The 19,396-nt window shown below is 45.8% G+C and overlaps 1 non-coding gene across 1 annotated transcript; it reads left to right on the forward strand.

The window, feature by feature from the left end:
* The first annotated feature begins 15,934 nt into the window (after window positions 1–15,934).
* On the forward strand, window positions 15,935–16,007 carry TRNAK-CUU (transfer RNA lysine (anticodon CUU)). Its single transcript has one exon. It is a non-coding gene; the product is annotated as a tRNA-Lys (tRNA).
* The last annotated feature ends 3,389 nt before the right edge of the window (window positions 16,008–19,396 follow it).

The raw sequence follows: 19,396 nt of genomic DNA on the forward strand, positions 1-19,396 counted from the left end.
ATCCTGAACTTTCTCCCCCACGTCCTGCTCCTGTCTAGGCCTCCTTTATCTGCCAGAGATTTGTTACTGGTTAATTCTAAATGACCATCTCTCTCCCCCTGACAAAGCCTCGTCTTTTAGATGTCGGTAAATGGTATGGAAAATGGGAGGTGTCGGCCGGCTTCATGGACCTAATAAATCTTAACTATATTAAGGCTTATTCCTTCGCCTTCTCTCCGTGGGCCTTTGTCTTGCTAATACACATTAGGATTTGCCTCGCTACACACTTTGAGCCTTTTCTGAGGTGAGACCTATATAAAGCCACAGATGTGAGGACCTCGATGACCTCTGATCCCCCCTTTTTATATACCCATTTTAGTGGGGGCAGTAAGGAAAAAAAAAAAGCAACATTGCCAAAATGAAGGAATTTTGTCCTGGAATTCTTGTCCTGAAAAGCTTTCACTCCAAGGAGAAAAGAAAGAAGAAAAAAAGCTACAAAAATCTCCACTAGAATTTGTTTTTCTTCCATCATGAATGGGATTGGCTTTGCAATTTGCATTGGAAAGTAGGCTCAGAGCTTAGGCACACAAATTAAGCATTCTGTACGGCGCTGCGCCCAGCCCTCTCTGTGTCCAAAAAATTGTGGAAGGCGAAGGAATTATAATGCGAAAAAAAATATTGACATGTCCTTTAAGGACTGACATGCAGCCTCTCTGATGATGAGAGGGAGACATGCCAGGCTCCACTGAAATATTGTAATGAAGCTATTTGTGTTGGGTTTACATGAGGCGGGGATTAAGCTTTCTGGTGCTCGGGGCTGGGAGCTGGTGTGGAAACCGTGCGAGAGTTGCTTTCAGGTTTAGGAACTATTCATCCTTGCTCTTTGTCAGCTCTGGATAAAAGATATAAAGGCGATTAGAGTATATTTTCATGCCTAATAGGGGTTAGTAGAGTAGTAAATGCAATAAATGTTATAAAGTATGTATAGTTTACCCCCAAAAACATAGCTAGTCTGCAGTAATAGATAGGCATGAGATAACGGCCATCTACGTCATCTCCAACATAAACCTGCCGGTGTAGATCCAGTCAAATGGACATGTTATGTCAATGGCAAGAGCATGGATAAGCAGTAGATAATCACCGATCTTGGAAAAACAATTGGGTTAGGATGGATTGAAACCCAACCTGTCCAATCTCTGCAAAAGGCCCCCATCCTATTGCAGGCTGGGGAAGGTCAACCAATGACTATAAACATATTATTGTTGACTGATCAAAATCAGTGGGGCAAATGGCTTTGTGGGTGCTACAATAAGCTGCTATTAAGGAGCCTACATGAACCCTAAAATCAAATGCTGAACCACCCCTGATTATGGTGACCCCTCCTCCAAAACCAACTCTTGTTGTAGTCTGAGAAGAGTACCGCCTTCCCTAAGTACCCAGACGTAGTTATGCAAACCGTGCCCCTCTATAATCCTAGATTATAGTTCTTATAGAAAGTGGCCTCCACGCTAAGGTCATTGTATACAATACTATACTGCAGTGTCAACTTGTAGAGATACAACCTCAAATTGTTCAGGAATGGTTTAAGGGATGTGACAACGAGTTTAAGGTATTGACTTGGCCTCTAAATATCAGTGTGATCGAGCATCTATGGAGTGAGCTGGAAAAACAAATCCAATCCATGGAGGTCCAACCTCACAATTTGCAGGATCTGCAGAATACCTTCAGACGTCTCATGGAGGCCATGTCTGTATGGTTAGATTAAGACCTCGTTCATACGCAACTACACTCTATAGCAGTGGGCATAGTTGCGCATACACTTGTGTGAAGAAGCCCTTAGTCAGAGATCATAGGTGTCATTTTCCTTCAGGCATATACAATGTATGATTTTTCTCTTCCATCAAGTTAGATGTTTGGCATTCCGGACAATGTTGGGATTTCTAAATGTGTTTATCAAAGTGCTGGGCAACACAGAAGCCCATAGCCACATGTAGCAACCATAGATATACACTAATTTTATTTAATTAGACTTTGGTTCTTCCATGCCTTTCGATGCATCAGGCAACAAAAGAATGCAATCATTGGTGATCAAGGGCAGTAGTTTCGGGGCCATCCCATGAAAGGATGACAGTGTGCAAGTCCTCTATAAATGTACGTCGCCAGGTGATCTTTTGTCTTCCCCGTCAACATTTCTCAGTTTTTGGATTCCATCACATAGCGACTCTTGCCAGTCTTGTTTCAGTAAGGCGTAGAATGTGTGCCCCAAAACGGAGTCGGTGTTCAGTGAGTGGAGCGGCCGTGTACCAGATCGGCTGTAAATGTTTTCATTTGTGACCCATCATGGTAAGTAGCTTTGAAGAGGTAACGAATGCATCGTGGTTTGAAAACATCAAATCACGGATTACTTGTGGTTGCCTTCAATGCTGCAGATATATACAGTGCCGATGGGATCATAATAATGTTCAGAAGTCATATCTTCATTTGTAATGGGAGTGAGGTGGTAGCCCAAATAGGTTGTAGACGTTAGAAAGTTGCCCATGCCTTCCTAATACAACACTGGGCATCATGTTCTGGTCAATGTCTTGCAACCGCTGTTGGTTGACTGAAATTGAGGCATTTGTGAGTGTGGTGTAAGCAACTTGCAGAATCTGTGTCTTCTCACAGTTAATTCATAAAGCAACCATCGTGCTTCTTGTTCCAGAACTGATGTGTGTTAGAGCCTGGGAGGGATGGTGTGAGGAGAGCTATATCATCTGCAAAGTCCAAATCAGTAAACTATTGTAGTGGGTAATATCCCACAATGCCAACTATATTTGGCCCAATTGCTCGTTTTATGATGTGGTCGAGCATTAGGTAGAAAAGCAATGGAGACAGGATAAAGCCTTGTTGAACACCTGTATTAATGCTGAAGAAATCCATGGCTCCCATATTGGTCTAGAGTTAAAGTACAGTGCGCAAAAAATGTTAATGAACTGGTTAGGTATGCCATAGGATTTGCTTGTTCTCCATAAGGCATCTCTGTGAAGGCTGTCAAATGCTTTCTTAAAATCAATAAAACTCACACATAGCTTCTGATGGAGCTCAAGGCTCTGTTCAATGATGGTTCAAAGTGTGAATATCTGTTTGATACATGACCATCCTTTTCAGAATCCTGCTTGCTCTTCACATAATTGCTCATCAGCCACTCAACAGGTCATTACAAAATACCTTGCCTGGGACAGTTAGAAGTGTGATGCCACGCCAATTGTTGCAGTTTGAAAGGTCACCCTACTTCGGCAATTTTACTATAAGGACTATTGTCCAGTCACTTTGGACTTGGCCCCTTATCCAGCAAGCATTCAGGAGGGAGGTGAGGGAATTAATCAAGGTTGGATTGATGAGCTTCAGTAGTTCTGGGCTGATCTCATCAGCACCAGCTATCTTGCCATTTTTGAGAGTCCTAATCACTCCTATATCAACAGGAAACACAACAGATTGAACTTGGGCATCTTTCAGTAGTGGAATCACAGGAGCAGGCTGGTTTAAAAGTGTTTTAAAGTGCGTGATCCAGCGTCGATCTTGGTCTGCTTGTGTGATAAGTGACTGTCCCTTTTTGTCCTTAACTGGTACTCCTTGTCCAGTGATGGTGCCCGTATAGCATATATGTATATCTGTACAATCAGCAGCTTCTTGTGCTTCTTTTTCCATTTGCTTGACCCAGTTACGTTTGTCTCAGCTGCAGATGTGCTTGACTTAAGCCAAAAGAAGGTAGTGGTTGATGACCGCCACCACCTAGAGAAGCAGATGTAGTCCATTTCATTAATTGTTTGACCACCTGAATGCCACGTTTTCTTATAAGTATCCTTGCCAAAGAAAGGAATTTCCAATACAAAAGGCTGTTTAAAGTATGAAAACTGATAAGTCGATAACTATTACTACTCGTCATTTGAGCCAATCTGTGAGGGCCAATGAATGAATTGCTTGAATCCATGGCGAGTTGGACCAGTCTGTGCATTACAATCCCTTCTAAGCATGATCAGATCATGACGAGAAACCTCATAAAGGACAGCTCATAGCTAATCATAGTAAACATTAGAGATGAGCGAACACCAAAATGTTCGGGTGTTCGTTATTCGGAACGAACTTCCCGCGATGCTCGAGGGTTAGTTTCGAACAACGAACCCCATTGAAGTCAATGGGCGACCAGAGCATTTTTGTATTTCGCCGATGCTCGCTAAGGTTTTCATGTGTGAAAATCTGGGCAATTCAAGAAAGTGATGGGAATGACACAGAAACGGATAGGGCAGGCGAGGGGCTACATGTTGGGCTGCATCTCAAGTTCACAGGTCCCACTATTAAGCCACAATACCGGCAAGAGTGGGCCCCCCCCCTCCCAACAACTTTTACTTCTGAAAAGCCCTCATTAGCATGGCATACCTTTGCTAAGCACCACACTAGCTACAACAAAGCACAATCACTGCCTGGATGACACTCCGCTGCCACTTCTCCTGGGTTACATGCTGACCAACCGCCCCCCCTCCCCCCCACAGCGCACACCAAAGTGTCCCTGCGCAGCCTTCAGCTGCCCTCATGCCACGCCACACTCATGTCTATTTAGAAGTGCGTCTGCCATGAGGAGGAACCGCAGGCACACACTGCAGAGGGTTGGCATGGCTAGGCAGCGACCCTCTTTAAAAGGGGCGGGGCGATAGCCCACAATGCTGTACAGAAGCAATGAGAAATATAATCCTGTGCCACCGCCATCAGGAGCTGCACACGTGGGCATAGCAATGGGGAACCTATGTGCCACACACTATTCATTCTGTCAAGGTGTCTGCATGCCCCAGTTAGACCGGGCTTTTTAATTCATAGACACAGGCAGGTACAACTCCCTATTGTGAAGTCCCTGTGGACCCACTGCCTGGGTGGGTGCCAGGAAGCCACCGGCGGTACATAGAAATATCCCATTGCATTGCCCAACACAGCTGAGGTAGTAATGTCGTGCGTAATACAGGTGGGCTTCGGCCCACACTGCATGCCCCAGTCAGACTGGGGTTCTTTACAAGTGGACACATGTAGGTTAAACTCCCTGTGGACCCACTGCCTGGGTGGGTGCCAGGAAGCCACCGGCGGTACATAGAAATATCCCATTGCATTGCCCAACACAGCTGAGGTAGTAATGTCGTGCGTAATACAGGTGGGCTTCGGCCCACACTGCATGCCCCAGTCAGACTGGGGTTCTTTAGAAGTGTACAGATGTATTAAAAACTCCGTGTGCACCTACAGCATGGGTGGCTCCCTGGAAGCCACCGGCGGTACATAGAAATATCCCATTGCATTGCCCAACACAGCTGAGGTAACATCAGCTGTAATGCAGGTTTGCTAAAAATTAATTTGATTACACTGTAGGCGAGGGCCCACAAAAATTGCTGTATCAACAGTACTAATGTACATCCCAAAAATTGGCCATGGCCAGCCAAGAGGGCAGGTGAACCCCATTAATCGCTTTGGTTAATGTGGCTTAAGTGGTAACTAGGCCTGGAGGCAGCCCAGTGTAACGAAAAATTGGTTCAAGTTAAAGTTCCAACGCTTTTAAGAGCATTGAAACTTATAAAAATTGTTCAGAAAAATTATTTGAGTGAGCCTTGTGGCCCTAAGAAAAATTGCCCGTTCAGCGTGATTACGTGAGGTTTCAGGAGGAGGAGCAGGAGGAGGAGGAGGAGGAATATTAGACACAGATTGATGAAGCAGAAATGTCCCCGTTTTGGATGGTGAGAGAGAACGTAGCTTCCATCCGCGGGTGCAGCCTACGTATTGCTTACGTATCGCTGCTGTCCGCTGGTGGAGAAGAGAAGTCTGGGGAAATCCAGCCTTTGTTCATCTTGATGAGTGTTAGCCTGTCGGCACTGTCGGTTGACAAGCGGCTACGCTTATCTGTGATGATTCCCCCAGCCGCACTAAACACCCTCTCTGACAAGACGCTAGCCGCAGGACAAGCAAGCACCTCCAGGGCATACAGCGCTAGTTCAGGCCACGTGTCCAGCTTCGACACCCAGTAGTTCTAGGGGGCAGAGGCGTCACCAAGGATGGTCGTGCGATCGGCTACGTACTCCCTCACCATCCTTTTACAGTGCTCCCGCCGACTCAGCCGTGACTGGGGAGCGGTGACACAGTCTTGGTGGGGAGCCATAAAGCTGGCCAGGCCCTTAAAGACTGTTGCACTGCCTGGGATGTACATGCTGCTCGATCTACGCACATCCCCTGCTACCTTGCCCTCGGTACTGCGCCTTCTGCCACTAGCGCTGTCGGCTGGGAATTTTACCATCAGCCGACACGTGTCCACTGCCCTTAGGACGGACAGAGGCAGGACAAATAGAAATATTTTCCGTTTTTTGGCACCAAAAGGCAGCACTGCGTATATTCTATGAACATGAGAAGTTTAATAACTGTGCTGTTTTCCTGCTAATGTGTCACAGAACGTGAGGGTAGCAGAGTTATTAACTGTGGCAGAGCAGGTATTTTTTTTCCCAATTAAGGAAAGCAAATGGCGAAGCCAGCAGTAAACCGTAGCTGGGTGCGTCTGATTTTTAAAGGTTGCACACGCAGCCGACACGTGTCCACCGACCTTAGGACGGACAGAGGCAGGACAAATAGAATTATTTTCACTTGTTTTACAAGCAAAAGGCCGCACTGCGTATATTCAATGAATAATAACTGTGTTGTGGCCCTGCCTATACAATTCTTTCCCTGCAGTATCAATGGAGGGTGCAATGCTCTGCAGAGGCGATTTTGAGAAGCAAAAAAAAATGCAGCACAGCTAACAGCAGCCAGCACAGTACTGCACACGGTTAAATGTGGCCCTAGAAAGGGCCGTTGAGGTTCTTGAAGGCTACACTCACTCCTAACACTCTCCCTGCCTATGCAGCACTTCTGTCCCTAATGCCAGGTGCAACGCTCTGCAGAGCCGATTTTGAGGAAAAAAAAATTGCCACTGCTAACAGCAGCCAACACACAGCTATCAGTGGCCCTAATAAGGACCTTTGGGGGTCTTGAAGCCTACACTAACTACCAATTCTTTCCCTACAGCAGCTCCGGTACAAACAGCACTGTCCCTCATCTAACTCACACGGCATCTGAGGCGAACCGCGGGAGGGGCCGACTTTTATGTTCGGGTGACACCTGATCTCCCCAGCCACTCACAGCAGGGGGGTGGTATAGGGCTTGAACGTCACAGGGGGAAGTTGTAATGCCTTCCCTGTCTTTCAATTGGCCAGAAAAGCGCGCTAACGTCTCAGGGAAGGAAGTGAAAGTAACCAGAACACCGCATGGTGTTCGTTACGAATAACGAACATCCCGAACACCCTAATATTCGCACGAATATCAAGCTCGGAAGAACACGTTCGCTCATCTCTAGTAAACATCCATATCATCTGCATCTTCAGTTGGAGAATAGGCTTGAATGATTGTGGCCTTCACATGATGAGACTCAAACCATGCCATGATTGCTCTATCGAAACTGGCTTCCAGCTGGAGAGAGCGGCTGTGACTTGAGCTAAGAGTGTGAACTCTATACCTTGCATATGATTGGTATCATGTCCCGCATATACGATGGGAATCTTATGTCCTTCTCCTGTCCATCTCATTTCACAAATGCCCAGGATGTCCAACTTATACCTGACAAATCTGTAAAGTAGCTGGGCTAATTGACCGCTTTGAAATAATGTTTGACCATTCCATGTACCAATTCCCAATGATTGCAATTCATGTTATTGACTTAGCAGTGAAGGCGGCGCTGTACCTCAAGTGAAAAACTCTACCTTTGTTGTTCCCAAGTCCGGATAAGAAAGGAAGAGGGTTGGCATGAAGCCAGCAACCTCCCCCCCTTCCCCCCAACCCCATTAAAAAAACTTTTGCTCGGGTAAGGATAAGTGAATCAAATCAAACATGGCCAAAGAGTGGTGAAGAGCATCATTTTATAAAGTTTGGCAGACTAGAGTTCCCAAATGACATTTTATCGTTGAGGTAAAGCCCCCTTCACTGCTAAGTCGATAAGATGAATTGGGACATGGAAATATACTGATCAGCCATAACATTAAGGTTAATACACAAAGGATCCACTGCGGAAATTCTGCAATACAAGCTGAGTGGATGAGATTGATGTGCAGTATACGTCTAATGCTGGGGTCTTGGTTTCATATCTGACCAGGGACATATCTACATCGAGATTTTATGGTCTCCTACTGTGGGCAGCTACTGATGTGAGCAACCGCATTCTGTGTGCAGTCCTGCAGAACATTTCCATATTACAAGAAATGGCTAATAAACATGTAAGACCCTAATACAGAGCCAATTCGTTGGAGCCATAGATTGCAATGATGAATTATGAATGACACATACAAGGGAACATTGGAGATTATGGGTGAAACGTTCACATGTCCCCCAGAAGAAGGACACTTGAGGGGGCTCCACATAAATGCAGAGACAGATAGACATTAGGATCCACATATGAAAAGATGGGCTTTGAGTTAGAGCGGTGTGCAAGGCTTGACCCAGGCAACTCCCCTTCCTAATGCACTGTGAAATCACCCACTATAACGCCTTTGATGACTCTCCATAATGGAGTCTATTCATCACGGTTCTTGTATTTATATCATGGGAAGTAAGACATCTTCCTCCATTACTCTGCAGAGGGTAACAGCATCTGAGAAATCTCACGCACTGACCTTTCATAAGGAAAATGGGAAATATCAGATTACCCAGTATAGTAGAAGTTGGCTTTAAACATACAACTAAGACACTTATAGAATCATTCCCATCATTAAAAAATACTAAGTAAATATGGTCCATTTTTGAAACTTTCTAGTTTCATGGGGATACAGAAAACGTATCCATTTTTTCCTCTTGCGATTGTAGATTATTGGCCAGAAGGATAGATTTTAGTTGTAGACCTAGGAACAACTTTTTGCCAGTGTTTTTATATCTCCAAGCTCCACATTGAGGAACAGCTATTCAGCTTTTCCATAGTTAGGGCGGCTTCGCACGGACATATTTGCTCGTGTTTTTGCGCAGAGAATACGACCCATTTATTTTAATGGGTTCATTCTATTTCCTTTTTTCGCGCGCTTATTTTATGTGAGCGCAAGAAAATAGGACAGCTCTATTTCCCTATGTATTTGCGTACCATAAGGGAACCGTAGAAGTTTTCGAGGGGTGCGCAAATGCGCACACAATGCGCAATGGGATGCACAATACGCTGTGCAATTTCATGAGAAAAATGACTCATATGGCGCTCGTTAGGTTAAATAGCCATATAAATTGGGGTGTGTTTGTGTGCTGCATATGCACAAATAAGGAATGTCATGTAAGCATAAAAATGACAGTAGGATGCGCCAATATGTGCACAAAAAGACTTGCACATAGCGCAAAAGTTGCACTGAGTCACGCGCAAAAACCCATAGACCCTTGTGAAGGAGCCCTAAGGCTGTGTTTACACCACATTTCTGCTGTCCGCCTTGTAGAACTTTCCAAAATGCATTCCTCGGTGTACCCATAGACTTTAATGGCCCAACAGAGTTCAAAAGTGTATACTTCTGGGTACATGGGAGTCCTTGATGTTTCTCTACATGCTTTGTGGGATAAATTAGCGTCTCCTCGCACACCTTTCTGTCCTCCAGACGTAATGTATATAAGAGGTATACAGAGTTTTATTCTATGCTTCATTTACAGTGGAGGACGTATGGTTAATGTTTGCATACATTTAATGTATGTGTTTTACTCACTTTTTTGGAAAGGGTCAGCGGTCGGTGTGGAGACTCTCCTCTATTCCGGGCCCTCTGTGTTTGGGGACAGTGCTTAGAAAAAGAGTATGAAAAAGGATTAGAAGAAACATTATCACACAAAAGGTGACTTACATCCAAAAATATACGTTTATTATAGTCACATATGTTAATGTATACACTGGGCAGGTTTTAGGGAATTTGGCCAACAAGGCGAACCCTAAAGGCCCATTTAGACACAACAATTATCGCTCAAATTTCGTACGGATTCGGTCTCCTGTATGTTCCAGCTGTTGCATCGGATAGCCCTACCTATGATAAGGTGATGTAGTGGTGCTGCTCGCATGCACTGTATATATTGGATTTGAATCTTGTATATCTGGACTTATCCAAAGCGTTCGATACTGTGCCGCATAAAAGTTATATATAATGAGAATGCTTGGTGTGGGTGAGAATGTGTGTAAGTAACCGGTCAGTGATAGAAAGCAGAGGGGGGTTACTAATGGTACATACTCTGATTGGGTCACTGTTACTAGTGGGGTACCACAGGGGCGGTATTAGAGGGGTTACTAGTGGGGCATCGCAGGCTTTGGTTTGGGGTCCTATTCTTTTAATATATTTACTAATGACCTGGTAAAAGGTGGTGCTGTAAATTATCAATTTTTGCAGATGACACAAAACTACGTAAAGTAATTAGCACAAGAGAGAACACAAGGCGATTGCAAAAGGATCTGGATAAGTTGGGGGCAGAAAAGTGGTAAATGAGGTTTATCACTGATAAATGTTACGTTCTGCAGATGTCACCATTACACACTACATAGGAAACCCCTGGGCAAAACCTACATGGAAAAGGGCTAGGGGATTCTAGTTAACCCTTTCCAATCCACTGTCTGACGTCTAAAGACATTCTCATTGAAGCCTGTACAGCTCTGATGTCGGAAGACGTCCGGCAAGGTATTCTTATTGTATAGTACTGGCCGTTCTGTTGTCGTGGGCCTCTCCAGCATGTCCCATACCGCAGTACTGTCTCTAGCCAACAGATGGCGCCATTGTATAATGGCAGAAAGAGAAAGCCCCCTATGAAACCCGGAATCCAAAATTGGATTGCAAAAGGTTAACTGTAACCTCAACGGGAGTAACCAGTGTCAGGCAGTTGCTGCCAAGGCAAATAGGATCATGGGGTCCATCAGAAGAGGTCTAGGGGAACATGACGAGAACATTGTTCTTCCTCTTTACAAGTCACTGGTCAGAGCATACATGGAATATTGTGGACAGTTTTGGGCACCGGTATTCAAGAAGGACTTATCAGAGCTTGAGCGGGTATAAAGGCGAGCAACTAAAGTAATAAATGGCATGGGTGGACTACAACAACCACAGAGGTTATCAAAATTGAGGTTATTTAGTTTAGAAAAAAGACGGCTGAGGAACGACCTAATAACTATGTCTAAATACCCAGAACTGTAACAAGGGGGCGCTCTAATAACTATAATTATAACTAGTATAAATACATGAGGGGACAATACAGAGATCTCTCCCATCATCTATTTATACCCAGGACTGTGACTGTAACAAGGGGGCACCCTCTACGTCTAGAGGAAAGAAGGTTTCTACACCAACATGGGGGGGCGGGGGGGTCTTTACTGTAAGAGCAGTGAGACTATGGAACTCTCTGCCTGAGGATGTGGTGACGCCTTTCTTGGACATTACAATAATACATGTTATGACTTCAGTAGGGTCGGTAATCGGGGATTATTCTAATTGCCACATTTGAAGTTGGGAAGTAATTATTTCCCTAAAATGAGGAAAATTGGCTTATACCTTATTGGGTATTTTTTGCCTTCTTCTGGATAAACATTGTGGGAGATTAGGCTGAACTGGATGGATGTGTTTTTTTTCCTCCTTACATCCTATGTTACTATTTTGATCTTTAAGACATCAAAAGTTAATGAAAACTCACTTTCTTCAACTAGCAGCCCATTCCAACTGCCATAGTTCTGGTTTGTGCGCTGCCCGCCCATTACATGGCCAACACACAGATGCATTATATCTAATGAGGCTATTCACATTGACCGGTGCTCTGTGTGAACGATTGCTGCATGCCCTGTTCTCACCTGTTTCCATGGGTTAATGTGTAGGGCATGCAGTGAACGGGGTCCGTGAAAATCACCTAACACGTTGACAGCGTTCGTATGCTTTTTCTTCTGCATCCAAGTTTCTCAGGCTTAAGAGCTTATTCACACGAACATATGCGTTAATACATTCACCCGTATGGAACGCGTGAATGAAGGGAGGAGATGGCAAGAAGTAGGCTGATACGCCCATGCTAGCCGATCGATCGTTTTTTGGGGGGGATCAAGATGCCCGTTCACACGCTTGCGTGTTACACCCTTCCCGGGGATTAGAATGGCAATTAAATGCCTAAATAGGCCCAGCTGTCATCTCTTACCTGTGCTGTACGCCCGGTGACTCCCTCACTCTATATTTTTTCAGCTGCCATACAAGTCTATGTCAGCTTTCTACGTAACACGGACAAATATAGGGCAGACCTATCTTTTTGGGGACGAAAGCCTTTCACATGTTAGTCTGAAGGAATCTATTGAAATGGACAGCATGGCTTGGTCGTGTTATACTGGTGACATCTTCACATGTGGAAATGCCTCCACCAGTACGTTCGTGTAGAATTAGGCTAAGGCCACTTTCAGACAAGCCTATTTTTAATCCATATTTTACTCCACGTGTAGCGGCCTGTAATACGGAGCTAATGTAAATCTATGCATCCGCATGGCCATATTTTTTCATGGCCGTGTTTTAAAAAGCAGTATGCGCTAATTTTTTCTGCATTTGCACTCATTAGTCTAATTTTCCATTGGGCAATTATATATGGATCTGTACACCAATGAGTGCAAACACTGCTGATATACGGTTGCAGGGTTCTGTTTAACAAGTCCATATTCTAGACCCGTACTACTTCTGCGTGACAATACGCTTGTCTGGAACTGCCTTTCTGTACATCCCAGCTGCTGCAGCTCATCACACCTCGGCTAGGGCTGCCATCCGGCCACTAATTACTTCCAGAGGCTGGAGCCAGTATTTATATTTTACGGGCAATGGTAATTGCCAATAAAAAATAAATCAGTTCTACGGCTGGGTGGCAGCACTTCACCCCATCTCGCCGGGTCCACCCCGTGCTAACTACAGTCTCTTGGACGGGAGTAGATTTTGTATTGCAGTACCAGAGCCTGTTTGACCAATACCAACCCCAGGCAATCAGCATCCCCGCAGCGGTCCCAACTGCTCAGCATCCCCGCAGTGGTCCCGACTGCTCACATCCCCACTGCATCAGTTGATATTGACCAATCCCCGCAACCAGTACCTCAACAGACCTAGGCCCCCAGGTAAGCACTTGGGACTCAGTCTCTAAACATTCTCCTACACCTGCCGGACCTGGCTCAGAAAATGAGCCATTTTCAGTAAATCAAAAGTGGGTGACTCCTGTTGTAAAACATCATAATACACTGCAGTCACTGCGGGTCATTATTATATACCCCCTCAGTTGCCGTAGAACCTCATAATACACACCTGTCTATGTCATCCCTCCCCCTCCCCGAGAGAAAAAACATCCCATGTCTACAAACCAACTTTACAGCGTGTTCGCATGAAAACGGCGGCTGATATACGCTCCTGTGAATAAGCCCTTATACAGCATATATAGCAGTTGCTCCCTCAGTATAAGGAAGCTGTGCAAGTGGTTGTTCATCAGTACCTTCACCCTATGATTGCTCCTCCATCTCCATATCGCAGTTGGGCAGTCTGCATGTTGCCCTCATGTATTAGCACATGTGTGAATGAGCACTTATAAATGGTGCTCTGAAGGCAATGCTGATGCGGCCCTCCATAAAAATAAGCATGACACCCCTAGTTGAGAACCTATAGTAGTTGTGACGTTCTCTGGGTTGCTGTAATTAACGAGTGTTTACCTATAAGTAAATGTCCTCTATATAAGAGCCCGTTCTGTAGCAGCAGTAATTATCCCCCCATCCAGATAGTGCAGGCGCTGGTGCATTCAGCTCTTGAGCTTGAAGTTCTGCAGCAAGTCAGAGACTGCGTCGCCTGCAGCTGATCAGATAGCAGTAAATGTCAAGGTTTCCTAACTGCACTAGCAATGCTGTGTGCGCCTAATGACCCCCTCAGCATGAGTCCCCGAAGAGCGTGTTTTACATCAGCCGTGCACATCAAGAGGCACCGCTGATCCCTATCTGCCGCTGCTAAGCCCTGGAGTGGCGGATCTCTATGGCATGTTCTGAGACAATTCCATCAAAGAACAATGCTCTGAAGGCAGCCGTGTTGTGATCTGCATAATTATACGCCATTAGTATTTGGCTCATGTTATGGAGCTCTGACATCAAAGGACAGCGGGGTGTTACGAACTCCGCAGCAAGAAGATGTGAGCAAGCTGATGTAGTCATATCCTATGGAAAGGGGCTGTTCTTCATCTCCGATATACAGCAGAACCCTGTAAGGAAACCCTATAGAATCATTAGAGATGAGGCGCTACATTGGGATACATTTGTAACAATTTTCGTCCTCGTGATTGGCTTGCTGATAAGCCCATGTTATGTCTTGTGTTAACTTGGCACATGGGTCTTGTAAATAATGGATAATCTAAACCGTTAATCAGTTCACAGTATGGCGGCTTCAGAGAAATCCATGCTTCTTAGTAAGAATCTTTGTCTTTGTACATCATTACATCATACTGCAATCCGGCAGGCAGTCTATCAAGCCACCCCTTTCAGAAGGCCCCCGGCTGCCATGACACCCACAGGGCTCGCTACCATCTCATCGTGAGGGGGGCATACAAGACCCCCGAACATCATTTCAAAGCCGCCTTCAGAATTGACAGCCTCACTTAAAGGGTTAACATCTCCGATCAGCAGCGTGGCTGATTGGAGCTGTTTCCACCGGGTGTCGGCTGTAAGAAACAGCCAGCGCCTGCGTTGTACGAAGAGGGATCTCCCTTTATACATACCCTGACGCTGGAGGACATAAATGTACGCCCTGCAGCATTAAGGGGTTAAAGCCCAGGGCTGAGTATTGTAAATTTACCGTGCTTGGTCCTTAAAGGGGTTGTCCCGCGCCGAAACGGTTTTTGTTTTTTTTCAATAGCCCCCCCGTTCGGCGCAAGACAAACCCGATGCAGGGGCTTAAAAAAAAAACCCGCATAGTACTTACCCGAATCCCCGCGCTCCGGTGACTTCTTACTTACCTTGCGAAGATGGCCGCCGGGATCTTCACCCACAGTGGACCGCAGGTCTTCTCCCATGGTGCACCGTGGGCTCTGTGCGTTCCATTGCCGATTCCAGCCTCCTGATTGGCTGGAATCGGCACACGTGACAGGGCGGAGCTACGAGGAGCAGCTCTCCAGCACGAGCGGCCCCATTCAGAAGGGAGAAGACCGGACTGCGCAAGCGCGTCTAATCGGGAGATTAGACGCTGAAATTAGACGGCACCATGGAGACGAGGACGCCAGCAACGGAGCAGGTAAGTGAATAACTTCTGTATGGCTCATATTTAATGCACGATGTACATTACAAAGTGCATTAATATGGCCATACAGAAGTGTATACCCCCACTTGCTTTCGCGGGACAACCCCTTTAAGGGGTTAAATAATGTCAATGGGCATTTTGCAATAAGTATGGTGAAGGAGGTGTATCGACAAAATTCACAAAGTGGTGGAAAAATTGGAGACAAGGAGGTTACTCTCAGCAAAGTGCCGCACATGTAATGCAAGTATGAGGGCAATCGAAAGTTATTTGGATGCCCAATTTCGAAAAATCTATGGCTGGCAAGATCAGCTGACCGGACGCCACTTAATTATTTTTCTTGTGTGGTTTACTGAAGGGCTGTGTATACAGCAGTACGTCGCGAACAACTGACGCCATTAAAGACGCGATGCCGTGGAAGGTTGCTACCATTATTGCTGTCACTTTAGCAGATGTCTTCCCTAATATGTAGGCTCGCTTACAAAAGTGATTGGATGCTGGGGGCACATTTTCACCATATACTCTAGGCAGACCTTGTTTTTGCAGAATACAAGATAAATGCGTATCAATTGTCATAGGGAACCAAACAAAAGTTGCAAAGTTATTGAGGAATTTTTGGGTCTCCTACTGAGAGACCCAAGCCCTAAGGGCTGTCAGATGCCTGGCTAGCTCAGTCGGTAGAGCATGAGACTCTTAATCTCAGGGTTGTGGGTTTCAGCCCTACATTGGGCGGCTTTTCCATTTGGGGAAGGCAATGGCAAACCACCCCGCAAAAACAGTCTGCCAAGAAAATGCCACGTTGTGACGTCACCCTAGGAGTCGGTCACGACTTTACTATGTGCTAGTGAGAAAATCACCGCATAAGAGCTCTTAGATCAGACAGGTCAGGAATAGAGATGAGGAGCACGCTCGAATAAGTCAGTTACTTGAGCGAGCCTTGCTCTTATCGAGTAACTGCATTCTTGTCCGAGCGTGCTCGGGGGGCGCGTGGGAGGAGGAGAGAGATCTCATTCACTCTCTCCCCCGCTACTCCCCAACGCCCTCCCTACCCCCCCCCCCCCCCCGAGCACGCTCGGACAAGAATGCAGTTACTCAATAAGAGCGAGGCTCGCTCATCTCTAGTCAGGACATAATTAGATAAGACGGTAGATTTCTGTGAAGGCGCACTGGGCTTCTGTGATACACCCCTCCATGTATTCAGTGCACCGTATGCCAAATAAAATCATACTAAGCCTGACACAGAAAATACCGGGCTTAGTAAATTTGCCCCAAAGTCTCTTACCATAGATAGGCTATAGGCATGAGAACATCCAACTCCACCACAAGTATGCCTATTCAGGTTGCCTGAATGGGTGTGTTGTCTCTATAGTGAGAGCACGGTAAAAGGGTGTCAGATACATCTTCTGCATCACTTCTGCCAGGTTGAAACATCTGATCCCTGCTTCTTCCAATGTCTTGTCTACCAGTCACCATAGATCCTTGAGATTTCAGCTACATAATGCCTATGGCCATTTTAAGGAGGGTGTACTAAAATTGACTTTTATCATCTTGTAGTGCCCAGTACATTCATTCCTGGTCCCCTCCATAATGTCATACATGTATGTCTTATGTAGATGCTCTGTGCAAAATGGTCTTGGCATTCTGTTATGTGTATTGCACAGCTGCAGCGTGTGATGGGTTAATGTCTGCAAAGTGTGAACTGACTGTCTGTAAATGTAACAATTTCTGTTCTGTCACGTGGTATGGGAGAGGTTCTAAATGTGAGTGATTGAGGGCGGTAAAGTTAGTTCCATGTCTTCTGGAGTTGGAGTCAGGAGGTCCAGCTACTTGGGGGGACCTTTAGCCCTCATGTAGCGAAGCATGGAAGAGGAAGAGAGGTTTCCCAGAGTGCTTGTTTCTGAGATGAAGATGGAGTGAGCCCCAAGAGAGAGAGATTGTAAGCAACGAGTGAGTAGGACTTTCTCAAGGCCCCATGTAGAGGTAATCTTTTTGTCCTTTAATTGTTCACACCCAAGCATCCTGAAGTCTGGGACCGATGGGTGGAGGTACGTATCTACAATTGTCACGTACACAGGCATCCTGTAATCTGGGATCGCTGTGTGGAGGAACTCATCGTCACGTCTGTCTGTAAATATTCATAGCTCTGCTTGCACGTGGAATACTGTCTATTTTTGCCTTGTATTGTTAGAAGTTTCAAGTAGTTATTCCAGGCCCTGACTGTGGTACTATAATATCGTCTGCGGCTCATTTATTTTCACCGCCGAGGTTCATGCTGGTGGGTGCTGGACCCGTGACAACCCCTTAACCTGTACCAATGTTTATTGGGTATCCCCATGCCGGAGGTGTCTGGAAGAGGCCTTGGCTGCGTGTGTCCCTCCGGGAGGGAGTGTGGTAAGTGCCTCCATGACAAGCCAGCATCTTGCCCTCCCAGCTCCTCAGTGTATAGCATGTGTCCGGGGTCACCCTACAGGACGCTGCAACCTGTCCACCAGGTAGGTGATAAAAGTTTTTTTGATGAGTATCTCACTGCTGAAACCCCCACCAATTCCAAGAACGGGAAGCCCTATGTCCCCGCTCTGCATTGCAGGCTCATTACATCCCTTCCAGTGAGAAGACGATTGCATGAAATGGCGGATGCACATGCATGGTGCAGCTCCAATTATTTTCTACTGTTGAAGGTAGCCAAGTGCTTGCACTCAACTATTTCTGTCAGCCCCATTGAAATGATTGGAGTGGTGATGCGCAAATACAACCACAGCTCCAGTCAATCTCCTGCTTACTGCAGGTGGGTGAAACAAGCCCACAATGACAAGAAGAGGGGAACAGGGGATCCCCTTTTTAGGATTGGTGAGGGTCTCAATGGTGAGATACCCACTAATCAGACTTTTATTGCCTATCCTACGGAAAAGTGATGCAGGTCAATTTTGGTACAACCTCTTTAAAGCCCCAAACATCTGATCAATATCAGTACTTTTTATAGGTATGGGGCCCTTGGGACAGGGGGTCCTGGGGACGAACGGCCCACTGCCTGTCCCTCCTGTCATCTAGGCCCAGATAAAAAATGAAAGCAGAAGTAACAAATCAGATGACTCCACCTTTGAACACTGGAGGTAACTGCACTGTAAACACTATCACTCTGTAGAATGGTACCTGCACTAGAACTTAGCTGCTGTATCTAAACCCACCGCTTTATAGATATGCTGTCTCAATATCCTTTTTTTTTCATAGCGGGAACCCTAATTCTAAGTTTTGCTAGGGGGACCCAAGACTTTTATGTACGCTCCGATGGTTAGACTAGAGAATTATGTTGTTGGCCTTTGGGCCATCTCATAGAAATAATGTGCCCGGACAACTAGTTTAAAGGCTGATTTAGACACAACGGTTTTCGCTCAAAGGCATCTCCTGAGCGATAATCGTTGTGTCTTACTGCACTGACATCGTGCAGTTTTCGTTAAGATGTCACTGATCGCTGAAAGATCAGTTATCAGAAATTCACAGTGAGATACAGCTGATACTATTGTTTCAGCTGTATCCCGCTCCCTGATGACAGGTGGGGTATAAAGAACACAGCGGTGCAGCTGTGTTCTTCATACCCTGCTCGGAGCGCTCAGCTGTATAACAGCCGGGCGCTCCGAGCAGAGAACAGCTGGATGCAGAAGACAAGCGTGGATACCCCACTTGTCTTCTGCATCCTCCGCTCGGAGTGCAAGGTGATCGCTGAACATTTGAGCGATCGCCTTGTGCTGTAAGAAGAACACACTGATTATCGCTCAAAAATCGCACAAAGGCTTTAGCATTCTGAGCTTTGTCCCCTTTTAGACATGAGGAGGAGGACGTTCCACACGCAGAGCATTCCCTTTCATTGCTCAGCCTTTTGTATTGTGAAGTCTTATCTTGTAAACCAAAATGTGTTTGGAGGGTTTGTTTACTCCAGCTTGCCCAAGGAAGGGTAGCAATTACTGGAGTATGTGCTTTGGCTTCTTGATCACTCCAGATTGTCTTATCTCATAGGAACTGAGCTATAAAACTTTCCCAAAGGCGCTTCCTATCTGTATAACCTTGACTGAGGATGGGTAGCAGAAAGTTTACCAGCCATCGCCTCTCAACTATGTAAAGATAAA

Source organism: Eleutherodactylus coqui, chromosome 13, assembly GCF_035609145.1.
Source record: "Eleutherodactylus coqui strain aEleCoq1 chromosome 13, aEleCoq1.hap1, whole genome shotgun sequence".
NCBI lineage: Eukaryota > Metazoa > Chordata > Amphibia > Anura > Eleutherodactylidae > Eleutherodactylus > Eleutherodactylus coqui.